Source organism: Colobus angolensis, unplaced genomic scaffold, assembly GCF_000951035.1.
Source record: "Colobus angolensis palliatus isolate OR3802 unplaced genomic scaffold, Cang.pa_1.0 Scaffold105, whole genome shotgun sequence".
In the NCBI taxonomy this organism is placed as follows: Eukaryota; Metazoa; Chordata; class Mammalia; order Primates; family Cercopithecidae; genus Colobus; species Colobus angolensis.
Window position 1 is genome coordinate 1,777,221 of NW_012111475.1, and position 15,125 is coordinate 1,792,345.

Here is a 15,125-nt window from a genome sequence, read left to right on the forward strand (position 1 = left end):
GATAGTAAAATTTTGCAGCATAAAAGTTTTTAATTTTGATTAAGTCCAATTTATCTTTTTCTTTCTTTGGTTACTTTAGGTGTCATATCTAAGAAACTGTTGCTTAATCCAAGGTTACAAAGATTTATTCCTGTATTTTTTTGTCCTGGAGTTTTATAGTTTTAGCTTTTACATTAGATCTTTGATCTATTTTGAGTTAATTTTATATATGGTGTGAAGTAGGTGTCTAAGTTGATTCACATGTTCACATGTAATTGTCCTAAACCAACTGTTGAAAGACTATCCTTTCCCCATTGAATTATTTTGGTACCCCTATCAAAAATTAGTCGACCATAAATGTATAGGCTTATTTCTGGACCATAAATTCTATTCCATTGATTTATATTTTTATATTTATGCCAGTGCATGTTGTCAGACTCTACAGAAAGTGAATTTTGATAGGAATTGCATTTAATCTGTAGATCAAGTTGGGGAATATTGTCATTTAAGCAATATTAAGTCTTATAATCCATGAACAAGGAGTGTTTTTCAATTTATTCAGTTATTTTAAAAATTTCTTTCACCAATCTTTTTAAAAATTTATAAAGGTAAATAATTCATTTGGCTTATAGTTCTGGGGATGAAAAGTCCATGGCAAAGGGGGCACATCAGATCGTGGCTTTCTTCCGGAATCATCCCATGGCAGAAGGAGGAAGGGTTGGGAGGAACCAACCTATCCAGAGGAAGAGATAACCAAATCCATCTGTATTAGTTCATTGTCACATTGCCATAAAGATTGGAGACTGGGTAATTTATAGAGAAAAGAGGTTTAATTGGCTCTGGTTCTGCAGGCTGAACAGGAGGCATGTCTGGGGAGGCCTCTGGAAACTTACAATCGTGGCAGAAGGGTGAAGGAGAAACAAGCACGTCTTCGCACGGCAGCAGGAGACAGAGTGAGTGAGAGGGGAAGTGCCACACACACTTTTAAACCATCATATTTCATGAGAACTCACTCACCAACATGAGAACAGCCAAGGGGAAATCCTCTGCCATGATCCAACCACCTTCCACCAGGTCCCTCCCCCAGCGTTGGGAATTACAATTCAACATGAGATTTGAGCGGGAACACAGAGCCAAACCGTATCACCATCCTTTTGTCAGAAACCCATTCCTGCAATAACTAATCCAGTTCCCCAATACCAGCATTAATCCATTCATAAGGGAAGATCCCCATGACCTAATAACCTCACCTTAATAGTCTTGTGCTCACTTTGGCAGCACGTATACTAAAATTGGAATGATACAGAGAGGAATAGCATTGCCCCTTTGCAAGGATGACATACAAATTCATGAAGCATTATATATATAATATATACATTTTTAAACTCTAAGGATTTAATTTTATTTCCTTAAAAAGTAACTTTTATTTAGGTTCAGAAATACATGTGCAGGTTTGTTATATAGGTAAATTGCACACCACAGGAATTTGGTATACAGATTATTTCATCACCCTGGTAATAAGCACAGTACCCAGGTATCTGTTATTCCCTTCTTTGTGTCCATATGTACTCAATGTTTAGTTCTCACTTATTAGTGAGAACGTGAGGTATTTGGTTTTCTGTTTTTCCATTAGTTCGTTTAGCATGATGGGCTCCAGATCCATCCATGTTGCTACAAAGGACATCATCTTGTTCTTTTTATGGCTGCATAGTATTCCATGATGTATATACATGACATTTTCTTTATCTAGTCTATCATTTATGGACATTTGCATTGATTCCATGTCTTTGCTATTGTGAATAGTGCTTCAGTGAACATATGTGTGCATGCATCTTTATGGTAGAGCGATTTATATTTTTAGGGGCATATACCAAATAATGGGATTGCTGAGTTGAATGGTAGTTCTATTTTAAGTTCTTTGAGAAATCACCAAACCATTTTCCACGGCGGCTGAACTAATTTACATTCCCACCAGCAGTTTATAAGCATTCTCTTTTCTCTGCAACCTCTCCAGCATCTTTTATTTTTTGAGTTTTTAATAATAGCCATTCTGACTAGTGTGAGATGGTGTCTCACTGTGGTTTTGATTTGCATTGCTCTAATGATTAGTGATGTTGAGTATTTTTTCATATGCTTGTTTGTTATGTGTATGTCTTCTTTTGAAAATTGATTGTTCATATCCTTTGCCCACTTTTTTGTGGGGCTGTTTGTTTTTTGCTTGTAAGTTTGTTTAAGTTCCTTATAGATTCTGGATATTAAATCTTTGTCAGGTACATGGCTTGCACATATTTTCTCACATTCTGTAGGTTGTCTATTTATTCTGTTGATAGTTTCTTTTGCTGGGCAGAAGCTCTTTAGTTTAATGAGGTCCCATTTGTCAATTTTTGTTTTTGTTGCAATTGCTTGTGGCATTTTTGCCATGAAAAGGCTGGGTCTTTGCTGGGTCCTATATTGAGAATGTTATTTCCAAGGTTATCTTCAGGGTTTTTGTAATTTTAGGTTTTACATTTAAGTCTTTAATCCATCTTGAGTTGATTTTTTTTATATATGATGTAAGGGACGCAGCTCAGTTTCAGTCTTCTGCATATGGCTAGCCAATTACCCCAGCATCACTTATTGAATAAATAAATGGTGCAATAAATGATGCTAGGGTAATTGGCTAGCCAAATGGATTTTTCCCATTGCTTGTTTTTGTTGACTTTGTCAAGGATCAATTGGTTGTAGGTATATGGCTTTATTTCTGGGCTCTGTATTTTCCATTTGTCTATGTGTCTGTTTTTGTACCAGCACCATGCTGTTTTGGTTACTGTAGCCTTGTGGTATAGTTCAAAGTTGGGTAATGTGATGCCTCTAACTTTAATCTTTTTGCTTAAGATTGTCTTGGCTATTCAAACTTTTTGGTTCTATGTGGATTTTAAAATGTTTTTTTCTAATTCTGTGAAAAATGTTATTGGTAGTTTGGTGGGGATAACATTGAATCTGTAAGTTGCTTTGGGTAGTGTGGCCATTTTGACAATATTGGCTCTTCCTATTCACAAACATGGAATGTTTTTCCATTTGTTCGTGTCGTCTCTGATTTATTTGAGCAGCGTTTTGTAATTCTTTTGTGGAGATCTTTCACTTCCCTGGATAGCTGTATTCCTAGGTATTTCATTCCTTTTGTGGCTATTGTCAATGGGATTGTGTCCTTGATTTGGTGGTTAGCTTGGAAATTGTTGGTGTATAGAAATGATACTGATTTTTGCACATTGATTTTGTGTCCTGAAATTTGCTAAAGTTGTTTATCAGATCAAAGTGCTTTGGGGCAGAGACAATAGGTTTTTCTAGGCATAGAATCACATAATCTGTGAAGAGAAATAGTTTGACTTCCTTTATTCCTGTTTGGATGACTTTTATTTCTTTCTTTTGCCTGATTATTTTGGCTAGGACTTCCAGTACTATGTTGAATAGAAGTGGTGAGAGAGGGCATCCATATCTTTTTCTGGTTCTCCACGGGAATGCTTCAAGCTTTTGCCCATTCAGTATGATGTTAGCTGTGAGTTTGTTGTAGATGGTCCTTATTATTTTGAGGTATTCCTTCAATGTTGAGTTTGTTGAGGGTTTTTACCATAAAGCAATGCTGAATTTTATCAATATTCTGCATCTATTGAGAGGATCATGTGGTTTTTGTTTTTAGTTCTATGTATGTGCTGAATCACATTTATTGACTTGCCTATATTGAACCAACATTACATCCCAGGGTTGAAGCCTACTTGTTCATGGTGGATTAGCTTTTTGATGTGCTGCTGGATTTGGTTTACTAGTATGTTGTTGAGGATTTTTGCATCTATGTTTGTCAAGGATGTTGGCCTGAAGCTTTCTTTTTTTGTTGTGTCTTTGCCAGCTTTTGGTATCAGGATGATGCTGGCCTCATAGTATGAGTTAGGGAGGAGTCCCTACTCAACTTTTTGGAATAGTTTCAATAGGAATGGTATCTACTCTTCTTTATATTAATTTATCTCTTAGAATTTGTCTGTGCATCCATCTGGTCCTGGGCTTTTTCTGGTTGATAGGCCTTTTGTTACTGATTCAATTTAGGAATGTATTATTCTGTTCAAGAATTCAATTTCTTCCCACTTCAGTGTTGGGAGGTTGTATGTTTCCAGGAATGTATTCATTTCTTCTACGTTTTCTAGCTTGTGTGCATAGTGGTGTTTGTAGTAGTCCTTGAGGATTTTTTGTATTTCTGTGGGGTTGGTGGTAATGTCTCCTTTTTCATTTCTGGTTGTGTTTTTTGGATCTTCTCTTTTTTCTTTATTAATCTAGCTAATAATGTTTTTATATATATATAATTTATTATTTCAAGTAACCAACTTCTGGAATAATTGGTCTTTTGTATCTTTTTTTGTGACTCACTTTCCTTCAGTTCAGCTCTGATTTTGGTTACTTCCTGTCTTCTGCTAGCTTTGGGGTTGGTTTACTGGTGTTTCTCTATTTCCTCTAAGTGTGATGTTAGGTTGTTAATTTGAGATCCTTCTAACTTTTTGATGTGGGTGTTTAGTACTATTAGCTTCCCTCTTAATACTGCTTTAGCTATGTCTCAGAGATTCTGGTATGTTGTATCATTGTTCTCATTGATTCTAAGAACTTCTTGATTTCTGCCTTAATTTTGTTGTTTACCAAAAGTCATTCAGGGAAAGGTTATTTAATTTCCATGCAATTGTATGATTTTGAGCAATTTTCTTACTATTGATTTCTATTTTTATTGTGCTGTGGTCCAAGAGTGTGGTTGGTGTGATTTTGGTTTCTTTGAATTTGTTGAGGATTGTTTTTTGCTTGATTGTGTGGTTGACTTTAAAGTATGTGCCATGTGCAAATAGGAAGAATGTACATGCTATTGTTTTGGGGTGGAGAATTTTATCAACATCTATTAGATTCATTTGGTTAAGTGTCAAGTTCAGTCTTTTTGTAGGTCTCCAAGAATTTGCTTTATGAATCTGAGTGCTCCTGTGTTGGATGCATATATATTTAGGATAGTTAGATCTTCTTGCTGAATTGAACTTTTTACTACTATGTAACGTTCTTTGTCTTTTTTTATTTTTGTTGGCTTAAGTTCCGTTTGTCTGAAATTAGATAGCAACTCCTGATTTTTTCTGTTTGCTTGGTACATTTTCTCCATCTTTTAACTTTGAGCTGAGAGGTCTCATTTCATGCGAGGTGAGTCTCTTGAAGATAGCATACAACTGAGTGTTACTTCTTTATCCAACTTGCTACTCTGTGACTTTTAATTGGGATTTTAGCCCTTTTACATTCAAAGTTAGTATTGATATGTGTGAATTTGATCTTGTTATCCATTGTTAGCTGGTTATTATGCAGCTTTGTTTGTGTGGTTGCTCAATAATGTCAATGGTGTATGTACTTAAGTGTGTTTTTGTAGTGGCCAATGTATTAGGTCATTCTTGCATTACTATAAAGAAATACCCGAGACTGGATAATTTATAAAGAAAAGAGGTTTAATTGGCTAATGGTTCTACAGGCTATACAGGAAGCATGGTGCTGACATCTGCTTCTGGGGAGGCCTCAGGAACCTTACAATCATGGCAGAAGGTGTAGGGGCTACAGGGATGGCACATGGTGAAGGCAGAAGCAAGAGAGAATGGTGGGGCCACACACTTTCAAACCACCAGATCTTGTGTGAACGCAGATGAGAGCTCACTTGTTACCAAGTCATGGCCCAAACCATTCATGTGAGATCCACTCCCTTGATCCAAACCCTTCCCTCCAGGCCCTACCACCAAGACTGGAGATTACATTTCAACATGACATTTGGGTGGGGACAAATATTCAGATTATATCAACTGGTAATGGTCTTTCTTTAACATATTTAGTACTCCCTTCAGGACCTCTTATAAGACAAGTCTGGTAGTAATGAATTGCCTTAGCATTTGCTTGTCTGACAAGGATCTTATTTCTCCTCACTTATGAAGCTTAGTTGGGCTGGATATGAAACTCTTGGTTGGAATCCCTTTTCTTTAAGAAGGCTAAATGTATGCAACATAATTCACAATTGCAAATATATGGAATCATCCTCATTGGTTATCTATCTATCTATCTATCTACCTATCTATCTATCTACCTACCTATCTATCTATCTATCCATCCATCCACACACCATGGAATACTATGCATTCATGAAAAAGAGTGAAGTAGTGTCTTTTGCAGTACCTTTGAAGGAATTACAGTCCATTATCCTAAGTGAAGTAACAACTCTGGAACAGAAAACCAAATACAGAATGTCCTCATTTGTAAGTGGGAGCTAAGCTATGGATACACAAAGGCATACAGAATGGTATAATAAACATTGTGGACTCAGAATGGAGAAGGGTGGGAAAGGGGTTCAGGATGAACAATTACCTGTTGGTATAATACACACTATTTAGGTGATGAATACACTAAAAGTCCAGGTTTCACTGCTATACAATTCATCCACCATACAATTCATTCATTCATCATGTAGCCAAAAACCACTTGTACCTCTTAAGCTATTGAGATTAAAAACAAAAAACAAAACAAAACAAAAAAGAATGCTAAATATAGGCCCCCAGTCTCTTCTGGCTTGTAGGATTCTGCTGAAAGTTTGCTGCTAGCTGGTTCTCTTTGTAGGTGATCTGCCCCTTCTCTCTAGCTGCCTTTAACACTTTTTTCTTTCATTTCAACCTTAGAGAATCTGAAGACTATGTTTCTTGGGGATGGCCATCGTATCTAGTATCTTGCAGGGGTCTCTGAATATCCTGAATGTGGTGCTCTCTAGTGATGTTGGGGAAATTTTCATGGATGATAGCTTGAAATATGTTTTCCAAGTTGCTTGTTTTCTCTCCTTCTCTTTCAGGGATTCTAATGAGTCATAGATTTGGTCTCTTTACATAATCTCATATTTCTTAGAGGTTTTGTTCATTCTTCTTTACTTTTTTCCTTATTTTTGTCTGAGTTATTTTGGATAACCAGTCTTTGAGCTCTGAGATTCTTTCTTCAGCTTCATCAATTCTGCTGTTAATACTTCTGATTGTATTATAAAATTCGTGAAGTGAGTTTTTCAGCTCTATCAGATCAGTGTGGTTCTTTCTGAAAATGGCCATTTTGTCTTTCAGCTCCTTTATTGTTTTATTGTATTCCTTAGAATCCTTGGATTGGGTTGTGGCTTTCTCCTGAATTTCAATGATCTTGGTTCCTATACATATTCTAAACTCTGTTTTTGTGATTCAATCATTTCAGCCTGGTTAAGAACCATTGCTGGGGAACTAGTGTGGTCATTTGGAGGTAAAAAGACCTCTGACTTTTTGAGAGACCAGAGTTCCTGTGCTGATTTCTTCCCATATGTGTGGGCTGATGTTTCTTCAATCTTTGAAGCTGCCGTCCTTTGGACAGGTTTGTTTGCTTTTATCTTCATTGATGCCCTTGGGGGTTTGATTGTGGTATAAGGTGGGTCCAGTTGACTAGCTTTGTTTCTGGAAGATGTTAGGGGGCCAAGGCTCAACTCAGCACTCCTAAGCTGCAGGCTCTAGCTCTGGGGGGCTGGAATGAGGCCCCCAGCTTTATTCTCTGGCCCCTTGAGGTTAGGAACCAGCCATGCTAGAGGGACAGAGGTATTCTTGGGCTGCTGGTCACGACACTCTGATGGTTGGTACCAGTCAAAGCACTTTGTCAGGGTGATGGCAGTAGGATCCGTGTGTGTTTGCATCTGTCAGCAGCAGCAGCAGCAGCAGCATAGCAGGGTGCATGCTTGTTGGCTGGGGTAGGGTCCTGGCGGCTGTGAGACTGTGGGCCACCATGTGTGTGTGTTTGTGCTAGTGGTGGTGGCAGTGTGGGGTGGGAGGTGGGGCCTCTGTGCCTGTGTTCACACTGGCAATGGCAGCGTGGCTGGGGCAGGGGTATGTTCATGCCTGTAGTAGTGGTACTGTGAGGTTCACATGCACACATGCACCAGTGGAGAAGGGGAGGTGAGATCCGCCCACACATACGTGTACTGGGAAAGTGGTGGGGGGTTGGCTGTGAGCAAATGTGTGCTGGTAAAGTGGCATGGGGAAGGCTGCCACAGAGGGAGGGTGTGGTGGGCTGGTGTTCATCAGCAGGGGCCACTCTGCTGAGTGCTCTGATGGTCAGGACTGCTGGTGAAGGAACTATGATGCAGGCCCCCAGGAGGCACACCAGTTGGGTATCCAAGGCTGCACTGAAAGCAGGCATGGGCAGCCTGGGGCCCCAGGAGAGGCCAGCAGACAGGAGGGCACTCGGATCAGACTGGCCTGTCTCACTGGCAAGACCACCCTGCTCTGTTGAAATCAGACCGTTTCCCCAAGGCTAAAATCTCCTAGGAGATCATGGTGAGCCTTGTGGTATGGGCATCCCCAGCTGTGCTCCACCACAGACATTCCCACACCAAACCCTCTGGGTTCTGCACAGACTGGAGTCCTGCCCTTACTACCTCTCTAAGCAGCTCCTTCTGCCAGCTCAAGTGTCTGTGGGGTTGTGGGGTCTCCTGCTGTCAGGATTCTAGAGGTCTGTGGCAAGAGTGGGTCATGCCTTGCCTGCTCAACTCATCTGTTCCCCAGAGTTGTTGGGGGCCAGGAATGAGTCCCAAGGTATGATGGCCCATGCAAGGTTTCCAGCTTTCTCCCAGCTTCTGTGTCCTCCCTCCATCCACTCTCAGTGCCTTCCCTCAGTACACCAGTCTTCTCTATGTCACCGTCCTTAGGTGGCAGATGTTCCTCCTAGCTGCATCTAGTTAGCCATCTTACTGAGCTCCTGCAGGTCACAAGATGGTAGAGGCTGCAGCAGAGTCACCTAGGGCCTCCTGGAGCAGAAACATAAAGCAGTGGAGATGGGACCCAAGCTGGGTGAGTGGGTGCAAAAAGACAAAGACTCTGCCAGATAACAATGTTTTGTAGTTTTTAGTGTGCAAATCTTGCATTCTTTTGTTCAATTTGTTCTTAAATATTCATTCATTTGGATGACATTATAAAGGAAATTGCTTTCTTAATTTCATTTCATTTTCAGATTGTTTGTTGCTAGTAAGTAGAAATACAACTGATTTTTATACATTGGTCTTATATCCTGTAACTTTGCTGAACTTGTTAATTAGCTCTAATAGTTTTCTTAAAAACTTTCCTAGAATTTCCTATGTACAAGATTATGTCACCTGTGAATAGAGATAGTTTTACTTCTTTGTTTCTAACCTGGATGCCTTTTATTTTCTTGCCTAATTGCCTTGGCTAGAACCTCCAGTACAATGTTGAATAGAGTTGCCTGTGAAGACATTCTTATCTTATTCCTGATCTTGGAGAGAAAGCTTGCAGTCTCTCATCATTAAATATGTTAGTTGTAGGGTTTTTTTTTAAATAGATGCTCTTTATTGCATAGAGGAAATTCCCTTCTTATCCTAGTTTATTGAGTATTTTATCATAAAAGAGAGTTGAATTTTGTCAAATGCTTTTTCTGCATCTATTGAAATGACTGTGACATTTTCCTCCTCCTTTACAATGTAATATGGAGTATTACACTGAAATATTTTCATATGTTGAACCAATGCCAAGTAGGACAAATCCTAATTGGTCATGGTGTATAATCCTTTTTATATATTGTTGTATTCAGTTTGTTAGTGTTTTGCTGAGGATTTTTGTGTCTATTTTCATAAGGGATTTGGTCTGTAGTGTTTTTCTTGTGATGTCTTTGGTTTTGTTATCAGGATAATGATGTTGTTCACATTTAATTGCTATGTAGGCCTTCAGTGTAGGTGAAAGGCTGGTGCAGTTGTCAGAGGCGTGTGAACCAGAGCAACTCCATCTTGAATAGGAGCTGGGTAAAATAAGGCTGAGATCTACTGGGCTGCATTCTCAGATGGTTAAGGCATTCTAAGTCACAGGATGAGATAGGAGGTCAGCACAAGACACAGGTCATAAAGATCTTGCTGATAAAACAGGTTATAGTAAATAAGCCAGCTAAAACCCACCAAAACCAAGATGGCAACAAGAGTGACCTCTGGTTGTCCTCACTGCTACACTCCCACCAGCACCACGATAGTTGACAGTCATAGCAATGTCAGGAAGTTACCCTACATGGTCTAAAAAGGGGAGGCATGAATAATCTACCCCTTGTTTAGCATATAATCAAGAAATAACCATAAAAATGGCTAAACCAACAGCCCTTGGGGCTGCTCTGTCTATGGAGTAGACATTCTTTTATTCCTTTACTTTCTTAATAAACTTGCTTTCACTTTACTATATGGACTTCTCCTGAATTCTTTCTTGCACAAGACCCAAGAACTCTCTCTTGGGGTCTGAATCCAGACTCATTTCCTGTAGTATCTTTCTGGCAACCACAGAAGGGACTATAGCACAGAAATCCCCGACCCAAAGGCTAACTTTGGGTAAGTGGTAGGGTCCTGTAACATCTTTCTGCTGACCATGGAAGTGACTATAGTGCAGAAACCCCCAACCCAATGGCTACTTTTGGGTAAGTGGTGGGCCACAGACCTCCCTGGCCTGCCTAGAGGATTTCTCAGTCAATGCTAGTTAACACTCCAGCTCTCCTGGGCCAAAGGCTCTGTCATTTTTTTCTCTTCCCAAACATCTGAGCAGATCCACTCCAGCTTTCTGGTGTTACAGACAAGGCACCTTGGTTAGTACGCAGACTCAGATCCCATTTCCATCCTTCTCCCAGGAAGATTCTTAGACCCTCTTCAATCCAGCAGTCACTGCAAAACTCTATTTCCAGAGGTGTGATCAACAGGATGCTGAGGAACCATGGTTGCCTTTCCTGTTAATCACAGCCACCTTCCTGTTCTCTTCTGATTGAATCTGGCTTTCCCTAGAGGCTGCCATGGTGGGAAGATGATGTTAGAGGGGCCTGCTGTGCTTAGTCTGTCTCTGGGTCAGGGTCAGGGCCCCTCTGCCTCTGGCTGCCTTAATCTTCCCTCTGCTAAGACCAGAGTGATTTCAGGCAAGGAAAGCAACTGGGACCCTGAAAACAGTTCCTCCGTAGTCCGCCTCCTCATCTGTGCCAGAGTCCCTTCGCTTCCATGTGGATGCCATTGTGATTGCTGTTTGTATATTATTAAAATGTTTTTATATTAAAAATGGTCAAAAATTAAAAGGACTTCATTTAGGAAAAAAAATTAAAAAACATCTGAGGATGTTTCTGTAACATCTTTCTGGTGAACCACAGAAGGGATGGTACTGAGGAGACCCCCGATGCAAAGGAAATAGACTGCAGCACTGATTGGCAGACTTTGGGTAAGTGGGGTGCATATACCTGGGTAAAGAATGGGATTGGGTTAGAGGCTCAATTTAAAGGAGTTAGTCTCTCCTAAGACATAGTGGGTTGGAGCCCCCTCTTAATAAAAGACAAGAACACTTGACCAACTGGGTTAGAGACCCGACTTACCCTAAGGGTTAGAGTCCCTTCTGAGATTTAGGGGGTTAGAGGTCCCTGTCGGTAAAGTCCCTCTTGGTAAAGTCCCTTTTGGCTACGAATGAATTTAGCACTATGGGATATTAACTGCTATTATCTTTGAAATAATCTGCTTTGCACTCTTTGCTGATGGCTGTGGTGACAGGGTTAAGCGTATACAGGATTATGGGGCATGGGGAGCATTTTCCTTCCTAAAAAGGGGAAACTTGAGAGCTGATGGCACTGCTGGATCAACAAGTGGCTGCCTGAACTTTGCAGTGTTGCTGCAATGGGTGGGTCTTTCTCTGGCTTCCCAGAGCACCTTGCCTTCCTCACCCTGCCTTAGGCAATGCTTTCTCCTCTCTCTCTGTGCAAACTGGTTGAATGAATGGTAAAAATCACTGTTTATCTCGTCTGTAAAGTTTTGATTAATGGAAGAATTAATTCATGAAGCTAGTCTTAAGCTGTAGTGAATTTGGTGTGTTTTGTGTGTCTTTCTGTGTTCTATAATGCAGAGGAGTACTTTAGGATAGAACACAGGCCTCGGACACCTACCTGTAAGCCCACTTTTCAAGACAGCCCAGTAAACTGGTCAGTTACAAACTTTGCTGCAGGTCCCTGAAAAAACTGGATGAGGTTTCCTTCCTGTCTAGTATGTCCTTGGGAGCTTGACCTTATAACCATGTGACCATGCTTTCTCTTTTCACAATGGCGGACTGGGTTTAGGGTTTGATTCCTGGCTTATGAGATAAGTCCTCTATCTTCTGTCTGTCTATGTATTTATATGAATCATGTGTGTGTAATATAAAATAGTTAGATTAATTGGTTTAAAAATAAGTGCTTAAATCAAATATTTTGTCAAAAAAGTTAAAAGGTGTAACATCTTTTGGTTCATATGACTTAAGTAGTCTTTGGGAAATAAAAACAGTTTTAAAGATTATTGGTAAAATAAAAATATTTTCAAAAATGTAAACATTTGGTCTAAATTATGCAGGTCAGATATTAAGTTTCCTAAATGCTTTAAGGTCATAAACTGCTTCTTTGACTTTTAAAAGTTGTTCAATTTATTTTGGAGCATTGATTCTAGATAAGGCCTGGGGACATGTGAAATTAGCCATGCCCCCTAGCTATGTTAAGAAGGTTCTTCATAAAATGCCACTGTGACTCTTAACTATTCAACTTGTCTGCTTTACTGCTAGGTGAGGCCTGGGACACGTGGAGTTAGATGCTGGAAAGAATCAGCCCTTATCTGCACTTTTGCCTGGTGTGTCCTAGGCTAGGCTCCACATCTAGTACATGATTAAAATCCTGAACTTGGCAAGGTTTTCACAATAAGTAAAAATTGCTAAAAGTTAACATTGTAACATGTAATTGAGACTACTGAAGAAACAGTTTTACATGCAGGGTGTGTGAAGAAAGTAGAATGTGATTTTGGTAAAAAAAAATTATATGAACTCATGGGAATGTGGATTTTTCTTGCCTAGATTAAAAGGTTAAAGAATTATTTTAAGTTAGACAGAATAAAGCTGAATGTTTAAGCAAGTTGTGGAAGATTGTAAAAGATAGTCTATGTGTAAACATATTGGCCAAAATTAAAGAGGTATTACTCAGATTTTCTGTAAATTAAGCATTGAAATAAAAGCACAATAGGTTTTTCTGAAAGCAAAAACCTGCTTATAATCTGCTCTTTAACAAAAATTTATAAAGGTTTATGAGAATCTTACCTTATGGTAAAACTGATTAAGATGAAATAAATTAGTCTATAATGTTTTATTAAAAATTGGGCCTGACATCAATAATGTACTAATGCCATAGTGACATTTGGTTTGTTTGATATTAAAATCATACAGAAAGCATTATCAAATATAAAATGGTGTTTGGTTTTCTTTGGGCTGTATTTGTATAAACATGTTATTGGTATATGTTCCAAAATTATGGGAAACTCCTATAATTCTAATATGACTTAGTGTATGTTATTAATAATTGATACATAAAATCATTGCAAGCCACGGAAGTAACCAGAATTTTCTAGTCAATTATGACTTTACTGGTGGCTGTCCTAAGACATTTTGCCATCCACAGACAATTGTTGTCTTGTTTTGGTTCTATTTAAAAGGTGGTTTATAATCAGCTATAGGACTTTAAAAGCTGTTCTTAAATGCAGCCTTCTGATAACTCTGGAAATAGTGACATTAGAATAGAGGAAACAACTTTCAGAACTCTCATGGAGAACTGGAATGTTCATGAATATCAAACAGAACAGGAGTTAACTACATAAACTAAACTGAAAAAGTATGAAGTAGTCTTTTTGACTTTTCTTAAAATGTTGCTGATCCTTTGTTTTGTTTTTCACAGTTAAGAAAACTTTTAAGCTATTTACAGCTTTTAACAATTGAGTAAAGTATACTCCTCTGAACAAAATTTGGAGCATGTTTGTTTCTCTTTACCCGATTTCTCCAGAATTTAGAAACTATTTGTGAGTATTCTTAATTTATGGCAATATAGTTATTTGTGTAAGTATAATAAGAATCTGTTTTCTTCTGCAACAGCACACAGTGGAAAAAACTGGTTATTTTACCAAGGCTTTGACTGGAATGGCGTACTTTCCTTTAAGGAATCAGATTTGACTTGTAGAGCCAATAAAAGCCCCTTGAGGAACTGGACTCACACCTTGCCTACACAGTCCATGTACAAGGTTTCTTACCAGTGGTAAGTAAAGAATGTCACTTTCTAACAGGTCCAGGACCCTCAAGAGGAGTAGAATTTACTCAACTCAGGTATTTAAGGGTACAACCCTATGGCTGGGCTTCACTTTAAAAAAGTCTTATCTAAGATTCCTTCCAGGGAACAGAGTTCCATCAAAGCCAATTTAGAAAGGGCTTATGTGGAAAATAATGATTCTTGCTGCACTTTATACAAATAATCAGGCCAAGCATAATAAAGCAAATCTGTCTTGCCATGATTTGTCTTTAGTAAAAATGGGAAATTGGAAAGAGAAATATTATGTTTCAAGAACTATGGTACACTTGTTATTAAATTCTAGTCTCCTCAATTTTAAGTTTGTTTCTGCAATTTAGGCTAACCTTGCTTATTCCTGTGAACCAACCAGTGACCTCTGACTGCTGCTCAGAAGAAACAATAGGAAGGGGTAATGCAAAAGTCTGGATCAATATTTTAATTCTGAGCACATATTGGAATTGGCTAACAACTCTATATCAGCTTGGTTTTAACAGCTGCCCAGTTCATGGAAAGCCTTCTAATTTAGTTTACTTGGGATAATTTTACTTATTTTGCTTTATTGTTGTGGAATATATTGCTGTTTTACTCTTTGTGTAGGAATGCAGGATAAGCTTACTGAATGTTTTCTTAAACTGAACATTCACTAATCTTCCAGACATCAACTTTTGTCAGAACTCAAGAGTAACGAATGGCCCTCAGCATACTGATGCTTTCTGACTGAGCTCCTCCCTGCACTGAATACAAGAGACCCTAATAGTTAAGCAGGAATATCGTCACCCCTATTCAGCCTGAAGAAGTTACAGAAAATGGATCTTCATCTCTCTGAAACCCTTAGGATTAAGGGTTCCCTTATAAAAGGGAGGGGGGAAATGTCAGAGGCGTGTGAACCAGAGCAGCTGCATCTTGAATAGGAGGTGGGTAAAATGAGGCTGGGACCTACTGGGCTGCATTCCCAGATGATTAAGGCATTCTAAGTCACAGGATGA